Genomic DNA, 11,675 nt, shown 5'->3' with positions numbered 1-11,675 from the left:
TTATAAAACTTAGGGTTCGACATGGAGTAGTTAATTCTATTTTTCCTAGATTTATATTAAGAATGTGTATGGTCAAGTTTTTTTAATTTATCACTCATTAGCAAATGTCATGCATGCATCTACAAAAATGGATTCTGTTTGAAAATGTTGACTTGTCATTTCTCTGGTGGTTAACCCCACTCTGTTTCCGTTTTGGATACGAGAAGAGTTCCATTGAATTTTGCACATAATTGACCCTAAAGAGGCAGTGCACAAAGTTCAAATTTCTAGTAACTAGGAAAATCAATTTCTTAGTTATGCATAATTTATAAATTATAATGCACAAAAGAATGCACTCAACATCAAATTACAGCACTTTGTCTACAATCTTTTGTTGAGTCATGACTAATGGCCTCTTTATGTTATATAAGGAAGAGGGTTTCTGGGGTGTTGGAAGCAGTGTTATTAGCCTCAGACTCGGTTCGGACTCAATTTGACCCAGAATGGGCTTGGACTTGGTCTCGGTGGCCAAACTAGGCATGGACTCAACAAATTAAAATTTTCATGAAATTCAAAGATTTTTAAGGATTTTAAGTTTTTTTCATGCATCATGGAGCCAATTAATATCAAATACACAATAATTGAGATAAATAGAAGCTGCCTTGCACACATATACAATTTTTCATAGATCACCTAAGTATAAATGCGAATTTTTGAAAGAAATTACATAAAGTTAAATTGCATAGCATAATAGAAATCTAAAATGTAGTATAACAGTTAATTGTCAGATGTCTACAATATGTCAATATCCATGGAATATGAAATCTGTGGAGTCAAAAGTTCAAAACATATATCAAAAGAAAGGCTCATAGTAGCTTATGTCTTCCTATTAATACACCTAAGATAGGTCATGGAAGCCTCTAGAGCCATCCTCTCTTCCCATGTCTAAGGTTGAACCTCAGTGACATGATCATCCTCCTCATCCTCATCCTCATAATACTCATCATCAGAGCCAAATCCATCACTCTTGGCTTCCGGGTCCTACAATGGGTCTCCTCATGTTGTAGCCTCCACTATTAGTGCCACTACCTCTGCCTCTCGATCAACTTGATCAACCCACTCCAAGTTTTCATAACTGAAGATAGGATCATCAACCTCTGTGTTCCACCTTGCTTGTATATTAACCTTCTCTAATACAATGAGAGATGTGTCGTTGCCCAAAATCTATTTTTGGCAAAAGCGAAGGTTGTAGTGAACAAAAACAAGATGATTCAACTTTTTTGCTGTCAACCTATTGCGCCTCTTCGATTGTATATGTTCGAGCATACTCCAATTGAGTTCACATCTTGGAGCCCTAGATCGCTGACTCAAGATACAAACTGTAATCCTTTGTAGATTGGACACCTTGCCACCAAACATCTTTCACCGTACATTCGAAACAAGAAGATTTTAAATTAGTTATATAAATTTGACTTTATCAGTCTAAATTTTGGATTCTAAAGTGGTAATAAAATAGAATTTAGAATTTGGCATCATATGTTTTACCAAGCATTAGTTCTGTTCAGTTTTTCTTGCATAAGTCTCATGAAAATAGATCTCCTAGTTCTATCTTATACATCTCTATCTCACAGGCTATAATTGTTCCAACAGTGACATTAGGGGACATTCTCTCTATAACATCATTGAGGCCACTCAACATTTCTTCATCAATGTTAAAATTTGGGCTAAATTGGTATGCTAGATTAAGAAAGTGGGCAATTGCATGTATAGGACTATAAAGTAGATTGTGCCATCACTTATCAATGACATCCCATATTGGACCATATTTTTCATGATTCCTTGTATAAAAAGTTTGAATGGTCTCTTTTGCACTATCCACACCCTCATAAATGTAACCCATTGAGGGTTTGTCTCCATTAGCAATTCATAGGATAACAATAAGAGGCTCTATGAATTGTAGTCATTGTGAAAAATAAAACACTAAGTTTTAAGTTTGCTATTTAAAAATGAACAATGTCAATGTCAATAAACATAAACAAGTGTTTAAAACTTAAACAAAAACAATGAAATGAAATGAAAATGAGTACAAAAAGAAAAATTACCTCCACAATCTCTTTGGCAAGCTTTCAAAAGCCACTTAAATAAAAAACTCGATCAACCACCTCAACTACTGCATTGAGCCTTGAATATGATGAATTTGTCCACTCCTCACATACAAACATACCTTTCAAACCAACCTTTGTGTTAAGAAAATATTTCAATGTGAGAAAATTTGTTGCAAATCAAACAATTCTTTATTCTTTGTGTGTTGCCTCGTAAGGTTGAGGACCCAAGCATGATTATGTATGAACTTGCAAATATTCCTTGCTTGCTCTACACATTTGTTTTTATCTAAGGAATTTTACCTAGATCCTCCAACATGAGGTCAAGGCAATGGGCAACACAATGAGTCCAAAATAAGTGGCGGTGCCTCTCCATAAGAAGTTTACCAGCAACAACATAATTTGTTGCATTATCTGTCACAATTTGCAGAACATTCTCCTGACCCACCTCCTTCAACAATTCCTCCATTGCCTCACAAAGATACTCAACATTTTTGGTTTTCCTTGAGGCATCAACTGATTTTAAAAACACCGTGGAACTTGCAAATAAAAATAAAGAAATTTAGTACAATCACAACGATCAATCAATTTACTATTAAATTATTAAATTCTAACTTTCTAAGTACAATATTGAATTACCTGATGAGGAGACAAAAAAATTCAACAGTGTTCTATTTCTTTTATCAGTCCAACCAATGGTTATGATGGTGTAACCCTTCGTGACCCATACTTTACGTTGCTCTTCAATTTCAATTTTTACATCAGCAACACGATGAGCCAAAATAGGACCTTTTAGCTCCTCATCATTAGGGGTTTTGAACTTCGGACTACAAACAATAACAACATCTATGGCATTTTGTCAATAAGGAGACCTAAAAGTTAAAATAAATTAAATAAATAATATAAGTATACTTATTATGCAAGCAAGGGAAGACATACAAATTAGAAATTAAAATTATAAGTACCTTGCTGCATTAAATGGAAGGTTGTTGCAGAAGAAAAAATCTCCAAGTGCCAACTTCGCTTGCTCATGCTTCTCCTTATTCCAAGCCATGCTTCTAAGTGATGGTTGTGCACCTGGAGTTGTGCATGGAACAAAGATGAATTCAAGTGAGGATTTTTGCTTATGCACCCGAGACCCAATGCTCACAGTCTGAGATGCAGTAGTAGAAGGTGGAATTGGATGGTGAGCATGTCCATGATAACTTGAAGATCCTTCTATACTTATAGTTCCAGCTAATTGTGTCATCTCTTCTTCTTGTTTTTTAAAAAAGTTCTTTCTTCTCTAACTTTTTCTCTAAGAGAGCTTGCATATCACGCATAACATCTTGAGATAGCTCTTTGCATTTTTTGATATCACACTTTGGTTTATGTGCAAGGTGATATTTCAATCTATTAATGCCTTCCTCATTATATGTTATCATACAATGCTAACATGCCACAACTCCTTTCTTATGCCCAGGAATAACATGTTTCCATGCCCTATCCCTTGCTATTGTAGTAGGGTCAACATCAGGGTAAGTTTTATGCCTAGTTCAACTACCTTTAGATTGAGACATGATGTTGATGTTTTAGATTAAGATAAAAGCAGGTGTTGCCCTTTACATCTAAGAGATAGATAAACCATTCAGCACAACCAGGTACAAAGACCAAAAACCAGCTAAACAACTAATTCAGGTTAAACAGGGACCTGAGACCAACATATGTGACTAGAAAAATCAACGAAAACAATATTGGAACCTGGAAGGTCAACAGACTGGAACAACAACCTAAAAAAATTCCCAAACCAGTATCCAATGAACTAGTAAAGCAACTAGTTCACCAACACAAAAAATTGGTCATCATAAGGAAACAAAAGATTTTCCTTTAGATATGAATTTTCCCTTACCTGACCGAAGGACCCTATCTAAAGGGGGTGCAGAATAATTAGACTTCTTCCATTTAACCACAATCCAACCGTCCTCAATCTTCGCAGCCTCAGTGACCCAAGCCTTAGAAGACGAAGACCCGAGGAACCTAGGGGACATAGAAGCCGCAACAACCTCCGTGAGAGAATCAGACGACGTTTGACCCCTAGGAGGGACATCCGAACCAGGGGTAGAGACGAAAGCCACCTCCACCATTGGCTCAGACTGAAAGAAAACCTCAGCCACAGAATCCTTAGGAGTATCCAAGGAAAGTTCCACCAGAGCATCCTCCTTAGCCACCGGCTCAGAGCTAGCCTCAGCCTCAGAATCCTCAGGAGCAACCAAGGAATGTTTCACCGTGTAGTGCTCAGAGGAGGCCTTTGACCACCAAGAAGGTGGTCACTTAGATTTGGATTTTCCAGTAGCACAGCGAGCAACAATATGGCCTGTCAAGTGACATTTCCTACAACGAAAAGGGATACCCTCGTAATCCAACAATTGTGTCCAAGAACCCTTCGGGGAATCCAAGCAAATCGCCTCAGGAAGGCCTTTAGAAACATCCAGATCTACAAGAAAGCGAGCACATGTCGAGTGGAGAATATCTGAAGTGTCAGCATCCACATATAAGAAATCCCCAATAGCATTCCCAATAGTTTCAAAAATCGAATCTTGCCAAAGATGTAACAGAAGATTAGGGAGCCGAACCCAAATAGGGAACTTATTAAAGGATTCTGAGAGGATCGAAATCCATGTGCCACGGTTTGGCCATGAGTGGAAATCTGCTCTGCCAAGAAAAATTATTGTGACACAAAATAATCTTTCTATCATTGGTACTTTGAAACTTAACTATAAAAAAGCCTTTAGCACACGGGAAGATGTGGGCTTTATTCTCTATAAGTGGCATCTAGTTCTTGGAGATCCAGCCATGCAGATCCGCAAGAGCGGGCCAATAGCCGTGGAAGCAAAAAATGGCAGCAAGAGAAGAAAGGTCTTCTGCCATATGGAAAATGTCTTCAACTGATTCTGGGTCTAAAGAAACCCTAATACACTTTAAAGCACTTACAGGCGAAATGTGAGAGGGACTAGATGAAATGGAAGCATCATGCAAACCGACTTCAAAGGCAGCCATGTCTGCAAAAGACCTACATCCAGAACCAAGAGACCCCGGACGATGTGCAGGAGACAGAGAGGTCGCACGAGGGGCAGATGAAGCCCTACCCCCACTCGCAGACACAACCAAACGTGAGGCAGACATACTGCCCACACTCGCAACACATCCCCCATAATCAGTACCTAACTAGACAACAGGTGGGAGCAGAGACTGCAACATTTCCTGAAGGAGCGAGAGAAACAAGCGCAGGAGATCCAAAAATTTGAATAGGAGGAGCGGGGGCCATCGAGCGGGAAAACAAAATCATATAGATGTTGATGTTGACATGATGTTGATGTTGTTGCTGCTGCAATATACCATAAAAAAAAAGCATTTAAAATATAGAAAATCCAATTTACAAGCACTAAGGCTGCTTACTTTTCAAGTTTTCCATCACCATAAAATGAAACAAATCTAAAGAATCCAAACACATGCAAATAAAAAAAATTCATGAATGCAATTTTTTTTTGCAAAATAAACAAAAAAATAGAGTACTTTACCACTTCAAGTTTGCTCTAAAAATGAAAATGTAACCTAAGTTTGAAAAAGTCTCCTCCAACTGCTTCTTTTAACTGCTCCCAATGCATATATGCAAGCTACAAAGTGACAAACAATGAACAGATAGATGAGAGCCAACTGATTTGCTAAATTATCTCCAAAAGCCCCAATACTCTTCCCTCAACTCTTCTTTCTGTATTCTTTGTGTTTGCAAGTGATAGAATGATCTTTTTAAGCCTAACTTATGCTTTACAATGTTAATATACCCCAAAAATAATTGAAAAAAAAAGAAAACTTTTTTGGTATTATTTGGACATTAATTACCGACCAAGTTTGCTTGACGGGATTCGATGAGTTAGCCAAGTCAAGCCCGACTCAGATAAGACTTGGCTAAGTTTGAGGCAAGAGGCCATTGGCCTAGGTTTGCTTGCCTCGCCTCGAGACTCGCACGAGTCTTGTAACACTAGTTAGAAGTAGGGGAAGTGGGAAGGATTTGTAATGTCCTTTTGCAGAATACAGTAGGAACTTTTGGATTGTGTTGTTGATTTTGAAGAAGTCGGCTATCATTCTGTTTGTATTAGGAGCTGTTTGTGCTACTTCTGAGTATTCTGTGAGGTGTTGCAGCTGGTCTGTATTGCATACAACATTGTCCCGTTTTACAACAGTGTTGCTACATCAATTTGAATGATTACCCAGACAATATCTTGTCTTCATTCTTACAAATCTGTTTCAAATATTTAATTAAGCATTGCCTCTGAATTGTGAAAGTTTTTATGAATGCACACTCTTTGACACAAGTACATAGTGAGTGGGAAAGGGAGAAAGATAAAATAAAAATTATAAACCAAATCAGGGGTTGTCATTAAAGTGGTATTAGCACTGAAGTTCTTGCCAACTTGTGGAGTTTTGTTTATGTGTGCATCAGATTTTGTGAAATTTACAAAGTTTATTCTAAAAGACAAAATGAAGACAGTGGTAGATCGAAAGTGATATTTTCGCAAAAGAATTAAATGATATATGGAATAGTGACTAAGGGATTTGAGAAATAAAAGATAGTAGAGATTTGACTCTATCTAATCATATTAGAAGTTTAGTCTATAAAATTTTCTAATATTGTTCTCTGTAAGTTGGAGGAATTAGACTCATTTGTCTAAAGAAGACTAGTTAAATTGGATGCATCTTAATTGGGCTTCACAGTCTTCAATGCTTTCCTTTGTCCATCGCAAGTTAATGGGATTGCATATGAACAGGCGAGACTTGTAGTTGGTTCTTGTCACAATGAGATCACAAGGATAAAAACTCTCGTAGCACCCAATAATGATGACATATTGAAGAAGGTTTAGTTGATTATAGAGAGTTCACATGGGTTACGCGATGTAAAAGCCCCTACTTTTGGGAAGAGGTATAAGATTCCAAAAATTATTACAAGACCCATATCATATATCATTATGTTGGATTTCAAATGTGATAAATTGATACAATAAATGTTTTAATGTTCTCTAACAAAAATTTAAAAAATTGCATCTAGACAATGTGAGGGCTCATATGCAAACTATCATGCCTTTAATCTTAGATGAGGATGAGGATATTTGTAAGAGATTGTAACAATACTTTAGTTCATTTGGAGAAAGGAGCATAATATCTCACCTATGGCTTATGAGATCTCGAAAGGGTTGATTAAGTGGAATAGTGAATGGTTCAAAGAAATAGATAACTAAAAAGGAACTAATCTCAATGAGCTTACAAGGCCTCCCCCCAAAAAAGTAAGAAATAAATAAGAGGAGAGTAGATTTGTTTCACATGTTAGGAGACTCAGATGAAGATATAAACAAGAGGAGAGTAGATTTGTTTCACATGTTAGGAGACTTGATAACTTGATCACAATTGTGGGGTTAGTAAGGAATATAAGATAGCCAAACAAGTTTGAACCAAAGATGAAGAAGATAAGTTAGGATGGTCTTACTCAAGGAGAGAGTATGTCAAAGTCTCAAGTTGATTTCAATAAGGTGCATGAATATTCATACGGTGAGAAATTGTTTGAAATGGTGACATTATAGTTTTTTGACTTCATTTGCAAATTAATTAAGGTCTTTGATAACATTGAAAGGTATGATGAATCACGTGTTCTTGATAGCAACAATTCACTTATGCACGATAGTGTTTTGGATGACAAGAATAATAATGAAAAAGGTCCCAAATTTGGTGAGAGAGTGCATGACATTGAGGATGGCCATTAGGTAACTTTTCCAATGGATAAGAACAATATGTTGTTATAAGGTCTACCTTGGGAATTTGAAGTTGCTGTAGCTAATAGTGAATTGTCTGTTGACCCAAGGGGTTGTTTTAACTTGTGAATTTAAACTATGCCTAGAACTTGACACTCAAAGGGATGACTTGTACTAATCAAAAAATGTATTTTGGGATGATGGTGTTGAAAAATACATGTTAAAGAATCGATTAAAGGTCACTAATGAAATGATTGTTGTAGCCTTAATACATCATAATAACACTCACACGTTCATTAATGACCTCTACTGGAAGACTTCTCTTGAAAGGAGATGAAGGAATATGGAAGGTGATTCTTATTTTGTCAACTTGTAGGTCATTAGAGTACCTATCAAATTAATGAAATTTGATTATTTGCATTTAAATTCAAATAGGAATCATGTCTTAAACATTGTTGAAGTGTATGTTGATAAATTGAAGGGAAAGGAGGATGAGGTCAAAAAGCTCATCATGAAGCTTAAAACACTCAAGAGATATTGGAGAATACACAAATGACTCTTCAAGATGTAAAAAATTAAGTTGTTGTCACTAATCATTTTAGGGAGAAGGATAATAAAAGGACTAGGTTTATCAAGGAATTGATTGAGGAACTTGACAACAAACAACCAACTTACACTTTGGATAACCATCCCAAAAGATAAAGTAATATTTTTTTTAACCAACTAGAACTTTGGTATGTGTGGAGAGTAAATGATAATATTCAGTTTGACAATTCTTTGTTTGAGGTAAATGTTGATTAGACATTTGATAATCCATCCTTCTAGTTAGATGGTGAAGTTCTTTTTGACTCTTGTAATTAGAACAAAATTGTTTGTAGGATTTGGGAAATGTGTAGCTCCTAGTGATGAGTTGGTTATAGGATTGGAGTTGTGGATCAATTTTTAGAGTTAGTACTATTGCAAACTATCTAATCAACTTATGCATGGGTTCAAATTCTAATCTACAAATAAGTTTTATGGATTCTTTGGTTCACTAACTGAGTAGCTCTTTATTGAGGATTGATGGTAGATGTCGTTTGAATATACGATATGGGAATTGTATCTACTCTTGTGCTCCTATGTATTAATAATATATTAGATTGTTTGATGTTGTATTAATTCATTTACATTGTTGGTGTTGACCTCAGTAATTGAGCAAACTGATTTAGTGCACTTGTAGACTTTAGTGCAAATAGTTGCAAGACATCTTGTTGGCACTATTCAATTATTCTTCACTTCCATTTGGAAGAATTTGGGTCACTATAGTTAGATCATAATATTAGTATGTATGCTTTTAGATAATGATGAGTTGATTACGAGTTGGGTTTGCTAGAATACTCGATTTCCCTACACTAGCACTTGGAGGCTATTTCTTGATGTCATATTTTCAATGGTTGACCAAAAAGGTAAGACTTGGATCATGATTGACACATAGTTTGTTGATTTGGTCTTTGTTGAGTTACCTTGGTAGGTTATATTACACGACATTAACAACCGTCTTAAAGTTTTCAAACCCATGAGAGTTGTTCTAGTTAGCAACAACTTTGGATGTGTTGAAATGTTTTTTTATGTGCCTATAATGGGAATTTTGCAATTCTATTGGAGATCATGAGTTGGAGAGTCATTTAGTGTTGATAGATGCTTGCGATACTCTATTGTCTTGTATTTGACAATTGTGACTATGTAATGATTTAGATCTTAGCATTGGCATGTTTGGTACTTTGTTTTAGTGAGATCTTAACGAGGTTCTTTACAATTACAAGTATGGTGATTTATATATCACAATAGTGTAACAAATTGGTAGAAGACCCCCAAGGTTGATACGAGATTCATGCATTTCGTTTTAGCTTGCAAGTGTTGATTGCTCAAGGGCAAGCAAACTCCAAGAAATGAAGACTGCAATGTCTTCTTTTTGGGACATCAAAAGTCAACTAAATAATTAAATTTTAAGTCGTCAAATAGTATCAAACTTAATGGAGATCTAATTTAATTATCTAATAAAGTATTAAAATAATATTTATGGCAAGTTTAGTGAAAAATTAATGTAGTTATTTAATTATTACATCCCTAAATTCAAATCAAAGTGAGAGGATAATAAGAGACAAAGCAAATATATTACAAGAGACGTGATAAATAAAGTCACTAGCATGTGCTATTAAAGAACATTGAGAGGCTCAATTTGGGTATGTTTTGTTATATTAATGTCTCATAGATGTTTGGAGCTACAAGCATTTAGTTCAAGAATTTTGAGGATAGAAATTTGTTAAAGGAAAAGGTTAATTTGATTTCATCTATTAAATTATCTTTACTCCCTTCTTAAGATTTCCCTTTATGCACCTTGCATGCTTTTACCTCTTAGGGTTTCCCTTTAGGTTTTTTGATCTCCTTCTATAAGGATTGATCTTTTGTAATTATCTATCATCTTTTCAATCTGATAAAATAATTATTATATTTTCAAAGCAAAACCCTTGCCTCTTCTTTGTTTTTTCTTCTCTGTGACAGGTACTTGCATGTAGGTGTTCTTTGGGTTTAGTGGATTTGTATTGCCCAAATCCTTCAGGCTATCAGAGCCTGACTTGTTGTAGCTTGTTCAATATTTGAAGAAAAAAAGAACAAGGGTTTCATAGAAGAGATCTTGCATTTTTCGGGTATTTTCTGTGAAAATAGGGGGATCTCTGATTTTCAGAGCACTTTGAAGCTAAACAGACCTCACTGTTGGATTCAAAAGGCATCAAAACCCTCATTTTAATATAAAATTTGTCAAATTTGGACATAGTCAGAATTTGAGGCAAAGTAATATTGCTTCTAGACTGGGCACATTTCTCGAGGTGGATATTTTATGATTTTATGCATGCAAATTGATTTTTTTTGGCTCAAAAATCATTTGGCACACAAACCAATATTTTTTGGAACGCAAATTGAGATTTTTTGGTATGAAAATCATTTTTTTTGGTACGTGGATCAAGATTTTTAGTCTCGTAGATTGAGATTTTTTGGCACGAAAATCAAGATTTTTAGCATGCAAATCAAGGTACTTTTGCACGAAAATTAATACATTTTGGCACGAATCTTGAGGCATTTGGTACCTATTTTTCGCTCGAAGTCAAATGATCCTTTTTAGCTTCCGGGGGATGTAACTTGCTTGTTTTAGCTCTGTTTTTCAATCCAAAAGAAGTGTCAAAAAGATCTTCCCAAGCCCTATTTAGATTCTTTATTATTTTCACTAGTATTTCTCAAAAGTACTGTTGAGCTATCTATCGTTTTGCATGATGGTTAACAACATGAATCCTTTCAAACTCCTCTCTTGAAAAGCTAATCTAGGATCAACTCCAAGTTTCCAGATGATCTTGTGACCTACTAGAACCCACTCAATTGAAGATAAATGTGTATATTCACGAGAATGCATTTGCTAGTTCAACCGATTTCAAAAGAGATGTTTGATCTGTTGTTTTGAAAAGTAACCAAAAAAGAGATATAGTTTCGGTATTTTTTGTTTTATGATGAATGCAATTTATTGATGCAGCTATATGAATTCCTATTTTAACCAAGTGTTAGCAAAGCAAATAACAAAGATAAGGTAACGAGATATTAAAACAAATAACTTAAAAGAGAAATTTCTAATGGACATAAATCATGGTAACAACATGTCTATGAGTTAAATTGTTGAAAAGATCGGGTAGGAAACCAATGAAATTAGGAGTAGCGCTTCCTCAACTCCACTGATGCAATCATTGATGGGAACTCAATAATAATCGAAAGATGTTTCACTTCTCAT

Source organism: Cupressus sempervirens, chromosome 1 (assembly GCF_028749045.1).
Source record: "Cupressus sempervirens isolate cs-2001-9-10 chromosome 1, ASM2874904v1, whole genome shotgun sequence".
Classification (NCBI taxonomy): Eukaryota; Viridiplantae; Streptophyta; class Pinopsida; order Cupressales; family Cupressaceae; genus Cupressus; species Cupressus sempervirens.
Note: the sequence above shows the minus strand (reverse complement) of the source record.